Below are 12,894 nucleotides of genomic sequence, written 5' to 3'. Positions count from 1 at the left end.
ACTTTTCTATTTCTGTTTCCACGTAAAGGGAAGAAAGGTGTACAGATGCTTTAAAGAATTTCTGGGTGAGGGGTGCCTGGGTGGCTCAGTGGGTTAAGCCTTTGCCTTCGGCTCAAGTCATGATCCCGGGGTCCTGGGATCGAGCCCCACATTAGGTTCTCTGCTCAGCGGGGAGCCTGCTTCCCCCTCTCTCTCTGCCTGCCTCTCTGCCTACTTGTGATCTCTGCCTCTCAAATAAATAAATAAAATCTTAAAAAAAAAAAAAAAAAAGAATTTTCGGGCGAAACAAAGATGCCCAACAGGACTCTCAGGAGAGTCAGAGGGAGGGGGAGGGGAGGTCTCAGATTGAGATGCAGGAGGAACGTGTAGGAGGACGTGCAGGAGACAGCTGGTTTGCACAGGCTGGGCATTTCATCTCCCCAGCCATTCATCACCTTTAGAAAAGTTTGCTCTAAGAAAAGGCAACAAAAGGAAACGAAGAAAAACATGCATTTACCAATGCGCTTGACTAATCTCTCCCGAAAACTAACATGGCAATACAGTTTGAAGAATTTCGTGTCGTCTGGTGAAAAGAAAATACAAGACAGCACCTTCCATTATTTAAGCTGGAATAAATGATGTCACAGAAAAAAAAAATCTAAAAACGACCATCATTTCAATACCATGTTCAGGCTTCGTGGTTAATGTCTCAACAGACAGACGGAACCGAGGGTGTTCACAGGCACTTTGTTCTCAACCCGGAGGATCAATATCACAATCACACAGCGCCAGCAGAAATTACAACACGGTTACTCAGGGAGGGTTATCCAAACATCAGGAGCTCGAGGAACCCAGGCCCAGAAGGGGGTCACAACACTCCAGACAGTGAGGAGAGAAATGGCATTTTGATCTGACACCTTGTCTCTCTATTTATGTACATACCTTAATATCAGAAGTCATTAGTGAATTAGTGTCGAGCCCCTGCTCCATATGGCGAGTCATTCCCAAAGCGCACGGATTTGGGGAGCAACTGCAGACAGGAAAAGCTGAAGCAATGGGAAGAGAAAATGTGGCCGACTCTTTGTTCCCAAGATGGCGGCTTCCATCTCTCCCACGGCACGCGTTCCTCGGCAATGGGACCTTGACGCTCTCCGGTCAAGAGGGAGAGTCTGTACCTCCACTCCCTCGAGTCCAGGCGGGCCCTCTGAGGACACTGACGGAGAGGACAGGGCAGTCATAACGCCGCCCTGAGTCCGAGGACAGCTCGTCACCGGCCTGGCAGCTCTGTTTCCTGCTTCCCGGAACACGCGTCCTCTCAGCCGCCCCACCGTGAGCCGCTCGAGCCCCACAGAGAAGCTGCTCAGGGGCACTTTGGTTGACCCAAGGCAGGTACCCAGTGCCGGCTGCCCCCGATGTGAGGAAGCCAATGGCGGTCCCAACATCACCCGCCCACACTGTCCTCACGCGTCCGGGGAAGCGAATGCCCAGCCGAGTCCAGTCAACCGACGCCCCCATGAGAGACAGTGACACGTTTAGCCCAGTCACTAAATTTGGGGGGCATTGCTGAAGCAGCAAGAGATAACCAAAACCTGTGAGGAGAGACAGTGCAAGGGGGAGTCTGGGGGCAGATAAAGAACCTGCTCTCTCGAGGGTCTTTTTTTTTTTTTTTTAAGATTTTATTTATTCGACAGTGAGAGATCACAAGTAGGCAGAGAGGCAGGCAGAGAGAGAGGGGGAAGCGGGCTCCCCGCTGAGCAGAGAGCCCGATGCAGGGCCCGATCCCAGGACCCCAAGATCATGACCTGAGCCGAAGGCAGAGGCTTAACCCACTGAGCCACCCAGGCGCCCCTCTCGAGGATCTTCTATCAGAGCTGTGCTTACCTGCTTGAGGACCTTTTGGAAAACCAGCACACCAAATCCCCAACATCCCGTGGGGGAGAGGACTACTTGAAGCCAGCAATAGGAAAGACAAAATAAACACCTCACCGGACACCCCGTGTTAAGGGCGCTAAACTCACTGCTCTCAGCCATGCAATGGGACAAGCAAATTTGAACTTTGAAGGTCTGAAATCCAAAAAGCCTTTTAAAATGCAAATAACCTTTTCCCTCTCTAAATCTCGATCTTAAAGTAATAAGAAATGCATTAGCCAAATGCATTGCCTCCAGCGCTGATCTAGAATAAAATCACTTAAACTGCAAGGCCAGAGCCCACGACCCCCAGAGTAATTTGATGGACTTACCTGAAGAGCTGGCTAGGGAGGTCAAGCCCTTACTGAATTGTCCTTTCTTGTTCCCCCTCCTTTCTCGGCTGTTCTCCTTACTCTCTGGTACACAAGAAAGCAACAGGTAGGAAGCAAGTGTCACTAGGCCGGTGCTGTGGTCGTGTAAATGGTAGTATCAGGACAGTATGGGAAAGGGACCAGCATTCATCAGCGACAGGAAGAGGATACACACAGCAGACAGTAGCCAGATGAACCTCCCCCCAGGCCTCCGGATTGCTTGGCGGGAAAGCGGTGGCCCATGCTATTCAGAACTCACCAGATACAGAGGTTTCAAGTGTCTCCAAAGATCCTCCACCAGGGCAGGAGATCAGCCTGGTTCTCAACCCTGAGCTCTTAGCTCTGGGACCTGACTTCACTCCCTGCCTTTAGTTCCTGTAGATTTCACATTTAAAATCAGTTTACTTTGTGTTAACTTTTTCATCCCAAATGTATTTAGCGCCAATGTCCTGGGGGCAGAGGACATGGCAATGAGTCAATCAGACGTGATCCCTCTCTTCACTTAGATTTTAAAGATTTTTATTTATTTATTCGACAGGCAGAGATCACATGTAGGCAGAGAGGCAGGCAGAGAGACGGGGAAGCAGGCCCTCCACTGCACAGAAAGCCCAACACGGGGCTCGATCCCAGGACGCCGGGATCAGGACCTGAGCCGAAGGCAGAGGCCCAACCCACTGAGCCACCCAGGTGCCCCTTCACTTAGATTTTAGAGTGGAAAAGACAAGTAACAAGCAAAACAACAAGAAGACAGTAAGTCAACACAGGAAAAAAACAGGAGATAGAACAGAGCAGGACTAGATGAGAAAGGTCAGTTTATGTTAGGTGGCAGAGAACGACCTCTCTGATACGTTTGCATTTAAGCTAAGGCCTGAAAGAAGGGATTTGGAGAAACAGCATTCCAGGCAGCAAGCTCAGCCGTGAGCAAAGACCCTGAGGCCCAAAAGGAAGTTGGCATGTTCTAGGAAGTTAAAGAGGGGCGCCAAAGGCTGGGTGAGGGACAAGGAGGGAGGGGAGAGGTGGGAAAAGAGCAGACAATAAAGGTAAGGTTTTGACAGAGAACAGTGAAAAGCTTGACTGTTACCTCAGGCACAGTGGGAAGTTATTAGAGGATTTTAAGTAGGAAAATGACTAAATCAGGTTGATGACTTTGAGAACTGTCCCAGAGTTAGGATAGTGGTTACCTCTGGAGGGGAATATTGACTGGGAAGAAACAGAGGGCAGCTTCTAGAGTGTTGATGACTTCTTATTATTTCTTCAGGGCACTGTTCTTGTGGCTGCCTTCAGTTTGTGAAAATTCATCAAGCTGAACACTTAAGGTACATGTCCCTTTGTATATATGTGGTATATTTCAATAAAACATTTACTAAAAACCTCTCAGGCTTCTCCCAGGAAATGGATTCTAGAGCACCAAGGGAAGAGGTAGGGAAGTCAGTTAGGAAACCCATGTACATGCCTGGAGGAGAGAAGGGGGCAGTTTGGATGGGCCTGGGAGCACCAGAGAAGACAAACAGAGGTGTCAGAGACTCCAGCCTTCACATGGGGCAGGGCTCTCTTCTGACCTCACATCTCAGCATCTGGGAAAGTCATTCCAATCCTGAACTGGCCCCAGGGACTGGAGCCCCAGCTCCGGTGACAGGGTGGTACCACCCAAATCAAGCCCATGGTGGGAGGGAGGGGAGAAATTCGGGTCACACCAGAGACACAGATGTTTATCCAGCAATAATGAACCTGTCAAATAGTTATGAAACATGTAGTAGGTCTCAGTGGTTGGGAATGGCCGGAAGAGAAAAGATGGGAGCCTGGGAAGCACAGGGGAGCACGAGTTATAATGCGGATGGGGTGAGTCAGGAGTAAAGGGCAGAGAAGCAGCCCAGACACCAGCAGGCAGCTGAGGCCCTCCGTGCTCTGGGCACAGAGAGTCCCCACACGAGCCCCACAAAAACGTCCCTGTTCACACTACTCATATGGGACCTCGGGAATGGTGCCTCCGTAGGACTTCTTTGGCTCTATGCCAGAGATTTATATACCCACTTCTTTTAGGGTTTTTTGCTGAAGATCTAGGTTCTGTGTTCTGTTTAAAACAAAAAACAAACAAAAAACAAAACCTGTTTCAAGAAAAAGGAATAATCTGGTGAGAACTGAGACCTCAAAAGCAGAGAGCTGCAGAACCCAAGTCCTCATTTGGAAAGGGAAGGAACAAACTGATCTTGAAAGAAATTTGTAATGGATTATTACTCTGAGAATTAATCACCTTCTGAGAAACAGGTCATGCTAATTATTTCTGGAGTGGGCAAACAGCTCTTCAAATGAGCTGTTAGTTATCAGACTTTTGTGCTTAGCTGAGTCAGCCACAGCATCTGTTTAAAAAATAAAAACTCATTTGCATGTCACTAGTTCAGTGCCGATGGGAACATCATCTCCTCACCAGGCAGGACATTCAACATTTCCCTGAAGATGACATGCTCTTCTGACCTCCCTCCCAACCCAGGTGGGAAGCCTCCAATCCACTTAAATGGAAATAGGTCCTCATATGTAGATGACAATACAACCGAAACCCAAATGACATCCATCGATTAAGCATTTATAAGAGAAGGCCAGTCCATGCACTCCAATGGCCGGACGTACAGACAACTACCACCATCTGCAGTAGGAGGGTGGGTGATTTTTTATTTGATTGCTTGGAAAGCAAAAAGGCGGGAACACTTGCAAGCCACACTTCAATGAACACATACCCATCCCAAAAGACAAATAAATTCGATCTATCCAACACACCAAAGGGTGCCAAGAACTATCAGTAGGAGGCTGCAGAGTAGGAATGAGGCTCCTGCGGGCTAGCCAACAGGAGAATTTCCATATGGGGTAACGAGAACGTACTTACCTTAAAAATTCAAAATTGTTCATTTCTTCTGATGCTACTCTGTTCCAGGTTATGTAATACAAAGGGGATGCAAGGCTCAGGAAACTAGATAAATGATGAAATTTGGGGCTGTGTGGTAAAGACAAGACAGAGGCAGGAAAATGGGAGGACTGCTTTCAAGGTAAGATCCCAGTGTGTCTGGAGTGAAAAAGGATGAAAATAAAATCTGTTATGGATCACCAGGAAGTTCCACGAGTTTGGAAGATCAACACAGCTTCAAAGAGGACGATTTCATGAGGGAGCAGAAACTCAAAGGTTGAATTAGGGAGATTCATGCACAACTCTTATTATTAACCCCATATGGCCCAAATACATAGAATAAGCAAAGATACTGCTTTCTCCACCTCTGGGCATTGGGGTTCTAGATGCAGCTCATTCATGAGACAAATATGTCTCGGGCTTTAATTAAACTCCTCTCATCAAGGGAAGGAGGAATAATCCCAATCTAACATCTCATCCGTGATGAACTTTGCCGTCTCTCTTTTGTTTCCAAATGAATTTGGCTTATTAAAAAAGTAATGAGCTATTAATTAACTCTACACTCATACAAAGCTGTTTAATTCTCAATCCAATTAGCAGCAATCTGTTGAAGGATTCTAACGATTATTTTAAATTTGCTAACAGAAACATCTTTTCACTTTTCATAAGTTATTTATAGAAGAGCTCACATTGGATCCTGCTTGGTTTTTAATTTGATAACACTTCTATTAAGTGCTCTCACTCTTCTCCCATTGCTGCGTGATTGGGTTTGGAACTGTCACCACTGAAAAGCCCAGAAATAGTATCCTGGGTCGGCTGCCTGGCCAGGACAGTGCACCCTCCTGTCCTTGAAAGACTCTCCAGAAGATAGCCTTGTGTGGAAGGGGAACCCTGTCCTTCCCATGTCACTTTCAATCAAGAGACAAAGCTCAACTAAACACTTCCAGGGGAAAGTCGGAAGGTCTGGGGCTACTGATAGGGTGGGATGTGGTGGGGGAGGGAAGCAGGAACGTCATTTTCATAACTGATGCAACAGAGCATTCCTAAGCCTCTTAGGAAACCACACACAATGAATCACACCACATTTCTGTGTAGAATTGTTACCATAACTGCTGTGCTAAAATGCAAAAATACCACGTGATCTTTTCACGCCTGTGCAGTTTATCACCTGCATTTCTGTACTCATTAGTCTACAGGGACAGACACAGCATGTCAAGGGCTCTCTCCTCCCAACTAGGGACCAAATAAAGACACACACAGACACAAACTCCATGTAAAATGTGTCCACACACAGGCTTTACTCTTCCCTATAAAATGTAAGAGATGAGACGGTCCACGTGCCTCTCTCTCTGCTTCCCCAAGACTGTGTGAGAGAGAAGCTGATTTCGCAGTACCGCTGTTGAGAACTATCTGGAGAAAGAGCTGAGGAAGGAAGTAGCAGATTCGGTAGCTTTCTCCTAACATCTGAGGAGGAAGAGGAGATGGGTTGAGGGTTCCTCTACCATCTCCCACATTCCCTCCTGGGTACACGAAGACACAATACGCATCATGTTTAAGGAAACAGAATCTAGGGGCGCCTGGGTGGCTCCGTTGGTGGAGCAGCCAGCTCTTGATTTCAGCTCAGATCATGATCTCGGGGTTGTCGGACAGAGCCTCACCTCAGGCTCCATCTTCTGTGTGGGGTCTGCTTGTCCCTCTCCCTCTGCTCCTCCCCTCTGCTCTCTAAAATGAGTAAATGCTTTAAAAAACACAATACTTCCCCCCCCGCTTAAAATAATCTTAAAAAAAAAAAAAAATTTAGAGCCAAACTTCCCTGAACCTACTGGCTGTGTGCCTTTGGGCAAGTTAGTGAACCTCTCTGTGCCTCCGTTTACTCATCTAAACAAACAGGAACAATAGAAGTACCTACTTCACAGGGTTGTTAGGATTAAATGAATATCTCTAAAGCTCTTACAACAACATGCCTGGTACAAAGCATACACTCCATTATTTCTAAATAAGATTAACTCCAGCTAAGCACTTGTTATAAAATATATAAAGTTAGGAATGCTGCAAGGCCATTATCTCACTGGTAACAGCAATAAATAAAACAAAAAAAGAAAAAGAAAAAGGTCAGAAGCTCAAATTACAGAGAACGTTTGGTCATATGAAGAATTTCTTAGAAGCAATTTTTTTTTCCTGCTTTTTAAAGAACACATAGGTAGGGTGTTAAATGGCTTACATGTTGAGCCCTTACTCATGTTATTTATTAAATGTCCTTATTCATTAAAATGCAAATAACTCAAAAAATAAAAAATAAGATGCTAATAATTCACTAGGTTTTTTAAAAATTAAACACAGGACCTTGAAAAAAAATTAAATTTAAATAAGTAAGTTGAATATTGATGGAGCAGGAGGCCTGGGGGAGTGTGTTCCAGAAACTAGTTATTTATTTTACAAAAAAAAAAAAAAATTCATAGTTATACATAGTATTAATAATAACAGTAGTAATAGCCAGCATTTATTAAGCATCACCCGCATGCCAGGCACTGCGCTGGTCAGCAGGTCACAGGCACCATCTCATTCATGTGAAGGTGTGCACAGAGATGAGACGCTGGTCATTCTCTTCTATCTGGGTTACCTTTCTCTCTCTGTCTCTCTCGTATCTCCTTTCCCCGATTACTCACCCCCTATAGCCAGTGCCCTGACAAGACCATTTGGAAGGAGATGCCCAATTCCAGGATCCCTGTCCTAGAAGGCCAAGCAGGAGCTAAGAACATTCCCAGGAGACAGAGGGTACCAGGCAGATGAATGAAGCCTGGTTTAGCCCTTAAGCTGGAGGCCAGCCAAGATCTTCCCCTGGACCTGAACATCCAACGTGTCAAGTCAGAGAACACACGAGCATTTAAATCCAAAGCCCCATCCCTGAATGTTATCTGGGATTCTCCACTTTGTCCAGGTTTCCCAAACAGAAATCCTGGTTTCCCCCAGTTACTCGATCACTGATACCACAGAGCATGGGTCTCCTTCGGGGCTGATTTCTGTCACTCAGGGAACTCCCAGGAATGTCCACAGACATTTTTGCTTGTCACAAATGGGGAAGGAAGAACTCTCACCGGCTCTAGTGGGGAGTGGTCAGGGATCCTGCTACACATCCGAGGCACAGGACTGCCCCACAACAAAGGGCCGCCCAGCTGAAAAGGACAATTGAATTTCTGAATTGGAGCCAAGGATGAGAAACCCACTCCCCCGCTCCCGCCAAGTGGCTTACAAACAGCACAGCCTTTAGATCCAGACAGGCCAGGCCATGGCTCGATCATAAGCAGCTGGACACCCTTGGGCAAGTGACAGTCCCTGAGCCTCCTCTTGTCCATCTACACAACAGAACCCTGAGAAAGTCATCTGAAAATACCCCAGCACAGCACTGCACACTCAGCAAACTATGGCTATTGTCATCACGGATGTGTCCACAAAGAACTCACGTCATCTCTTCTGTATCAGTACTGACGGTAGGTATCCGCTGGAAACTTTACCTTTGGGTAATGAGTTCTGAACGGTAATTCTAATTGATCCTTGCAGGGGACTAAGCTCTTGACTTTGGCCCCATTAGGACCATGTAAGAATCTACGGAGTAGGCCAAAGGTACAAGGAAGAGCTGTTCCACTTAATAACACTCAGCAGCTGAATCAGCACAAGCCAAGTACATCAAGCACAGGACCCACCCTCCGGAATCAGGAGTCTCAGCTTCCACACTGAACCAGGGACTTCCCACTGCACCACCTGGTCTTCATGGGGATTATAAACCAGAACACAGGCCAACAAAACACTGAAGGCTCTGCCTTAGTGTTCATTAACTCACGTCATTATGTTATATTAATATCAAATTAATAACCTAACAGAAGGACACCAAGGCCTAGCAGACTTTACCAGACTTCTGGGTTAATGAAGAAGGGTAATGTTTGCCCGCCTGCCTTATTTACTCCGGTGATGCCTCTTCACAAGTCTTAGCTTACCCACGATCCCCTCCAGGAAGCTCTGCTTGATGGCCCGCACCCCAGGTTTAGCAGTCCCTCTGAGTTCTGGTAGTCACTGGGCTCACCTCCACCACAGCTGCCTTCCTGCTCTACTCTAAGGGTCTCTTTCTCCACCCCGTGTTTGTGGGCTCTTGATGGCCGAGAATACATTTTTGTCAGGGTCTACGTCTGAGACCTGAGGCACAAGGCTCCTCCATGCCATGGCTGAAGACCCGCCAATTGTGGGTTTTGTGTGGGCTGAAACACAGCTGGATCAGATAGCTCTCGCCCCAGAAATACCAGCCCCACGCTCGCTGGCTGAAAGCAAAAACCGTGAGTCTGTGCTCCCACATCTGTAAGTTGTCTGGGTGACCAAGGAGCTGGCATGACTCAACTGGGCTTGGCTGGGGTCCAGGTCTGTTCCACAGGACTCTCCTCTGCCTTGGACCCATGGACCAGCCACCCTTGCTCTTCAACATGGAAATGACCAAACACAAAAGAGGCGAACAGAAACGTGGTGCTTCTTGGTGCTTCAACAGACATGCCCACCTATATTTTACTGGCTGAAGCAAGTCCTGTGCATGATGCCAACCCTACTGGGTCAAGAAATGGGCTCCATCTCTGCTAGGATGAAGGGCAAAAATCATGTGGTTAGAGGACAGGATGAAAATGTGGAGAACAATTGTCTAGCAGGAGAACTCTTGCATGGAAAGAAGGGGGCAGTTTTTACATACTTTGGGAGTCCTTGTGCATTTATGGAATATTTATCCCAGATGCCCATCATGAGGAGTTAGTGTCCATGTTCTCCCATTACAGTATCCAGCAATATGGTGCTCCTGGTTTTCAACTTGCCCAAGGTCACACCACCAGAAAGGAGTAGGGATTTCCATGACCCAGGGTCTGACACCAAAGTCCACCACATGCTGCCACTCCCCAATAAAACCAAACCCAGACAGAAGATACTGTCTCTGCTGCCCTGCTCCAAGCGTGTTTTTCCATCCCAAACTTCAGAAGTATTTTGGAAGCAGTGTGATGAACAGGAGGTGGAAGAAAGAGCCAAGGACCAGCCTCGAGAACTCAGCCACATCACCAAGCTCGATCCCCATCCGCACAGCAAAGGGACAAGGTGACAGAACCATAAGACATTCTGTGAGCTTGGTCCCAGGCATTCTGACCCAGAATCTATTTCAGAAAAATAGGTCATTTTTGTGGCAAGAGCAGAGAGCCTGTCCTGCCCTCTTAGGACAAATGCTTCCAAAATATTCCAGGTAGAGCTTCAAGTTGGGTAAAGCCAGGTTTTGCTCTAAAACACAGACACATTATAGATAAAAAGCACCTTACTCTCATGTAAGGTGGCTTTTTCCCAGGGAAATCTAAAAAGATCTGTGTCAATCAGAATTAGAGGCCCACATCTTCTTGTTCCTTTTGTAACTTAGTAGCATCCATATTGAATAGAGTTAGCCTGGCCATTCATAGCTTAGGTCTATCCTCTATCAAAGAAAAATGCTGATTTTCTAAGTGCATGCCCTTACTTATCATGACTTCAAAAATAAACATTTTGTGGCTGTTCAGAAGTCAGCAAAAGGCTTCCTGTAAAAAACCAGATAATTAAAAAAATTTTTTTTAATAATTTTTTAAAAGAACCAGACAATATTTTCATCCGTACTGCTGTAGCATGAAAGCCACCAGACTATACACAGAGGCATAAGCATGGTGGTGTTCTGGTAAAACTTTATTCACAAAAACAGTAGGTGAAAAGACTTCGGCACATATTTTGTTGATCTAAAAGGATGAGAATACACAGCTAAAATTCTAGAAAATTGGTATCCCCAAGAAGACAATAAAACTGCATACAACTTAGGTCATTTTTTTGGTAGAGTCTGATTTAAGCCATGCCTCTGAAAACCCTAGAGACTCATTCAATCCTCGTAGATTGAGCTGATGAGAAACTGTATTCCCATTATCCCATGGCTCACTGAGCTTAGCGATCCACTCAAGATCACACAACTAGGACGTGGTAGAGCCAGGACTCCAACCGAAGTCTGTGTTAATTCTGGGTCAGTGATTTTCCAGCATCATAGTAAGTGTTGCCATTATGCACCCCGAGCCTAAAAGGGTTACAAAGAATGATCAGAAAATGCCAGTTTTATTCTAAGAAAGTCACCAGTGATGAACTCAAATTTATGAGTAAGAGGTTCATTAGAGCCCTTTTCACGGGATTACAAAATTGGGAACAATCTATATGTCTAATATTAAAGAGAAGATTGAGGAAATTACGAAGCAGCTACTGAAAATAATGTTCACAAGAAGGTGTAATGATATTGAAAAATGTTCACAAAAATGTCAGGTGGAAAAAAAAAAAAGAACAGAAAGCAACACAGTGGCTAAATCATGACCCCCTTGCCTTAGCAAGGATATATACATATTAAAAGCTCTGAAAGGAACCACTTTGATTGCTTATGATCATTTGGCTCTCCCTGGTGTGAGAATGGCAGGCAATGTTATTTTATTCGTCCAACTTTTGGGGTTTTGCCGAACTTGATTCAATATACATATCTGGCTTTTACAATCAGATGTTTTTTTTTTTTTTTTAAAGATTTTATTTATTTATTTGACAGAGAGAGATCACAAGCAGGCAGAGAGGCAGGTAGAGAGAGAGGAGGAAGCAGGCTCCCTGCTGAGCAGAGAGCCCAATGCGGGGCTCGATCCCAGGACCCTGAGATCATGACCTGAGCCGAAGGCAGCGGCTTAACCCACTGAGCCACCCAGGCACCCCAATCAGATGTTTTTAAAAGCAATTTATCCCTAATTATCTTCTATTCCCTATTTCTTTTCTTATGGGTAAGTTGTTTGTAAACAAAAGTTTGAGAGGGAACCACTCCACTGTCAGAGTTCATGGGAGAATCCTAAGCACTTTTTTTTTTTTAAGTCTTTATATATTAGAGAGAGAGAGAGAATGAGAGAGAAAGAGAGCATGAGAGGGAAGTGGTCAGAGGGAGAAGCAGAAGCCCTGCCAAGCAGGGAGCCCAATGCAGGACTCAATCCTGGGACTCCAGGATCATGACCTGAGCCAAAGGCAGTCGCTTAACTAACTGAGCCACCCAGGCGCCCCTAGGCACAACCTTTAACAGCAAGGACAAACGTCAAGCTAGGTTTATCACTCTGGTCTTTAAAAGGCTAAAGCGAGGGTCCTTGGAATGTTCCGTCCGAACCGCCCCCTCTCCCCCACCAAGAGCACAGATGTACATGAATCCAGTCCTGTGCACAAGCCCTGCTGAGTAAAAAGAAAATTTGGTTCAACATTTACTCTTCCTGTGGTTCTTAGTTAAAACAATGACAAAACACAACACCAACCACAAAAACTGGCAGACACCAGACTCGTAGATGATCACTGAATGATTCCTACTCCTGCGTGCCCGTGCCACGCCTCTCAGGTTGCTAGAGACTAAGGTGAGCGACCCCCACGACCCTTCTCACCTGGTGAGGACCACAATGCTCTGTTCCAGAAATGCCTGTCCACAAACATGCAGGGAGGAAGGGATTTCACAGAATCTCTCACCTCCTTTTAGTCAACAGAGGTAAACCCACATGAGAAGAATAAAATGGTTTCCTGTGTTGCATGTGGTTCCCAAGCACAGAAGGCACTGGGTATTCAATGCCTCCAGAATCCAGGAGGGTGCTGGTAACTGGAGACAGTCTTAACTAACTGTATTCAAGCAAGCATGTCCACACTCCCGCTTGGTGGACA

Source organism: Enhydra lutris, unplaced genomic scaffold (assembly GCF_002288905.1).
Source record: "Enhydra lutris kenyoni isolate GAN:26980312 unplaced genomic scaffold, ASM228890v2 scaffoldscaffold6, whole genome shotgun sequence".
In the NCBI taxonomy this organism is placed as follows: Eukaryota; Metazoa; Chordata; class Mammalia; order Carnivora; family Mustelidae; genus Enhydra; species Enhydra lutris.
This window is presented reverse-complemented; position numbering follows the sequence as displayed.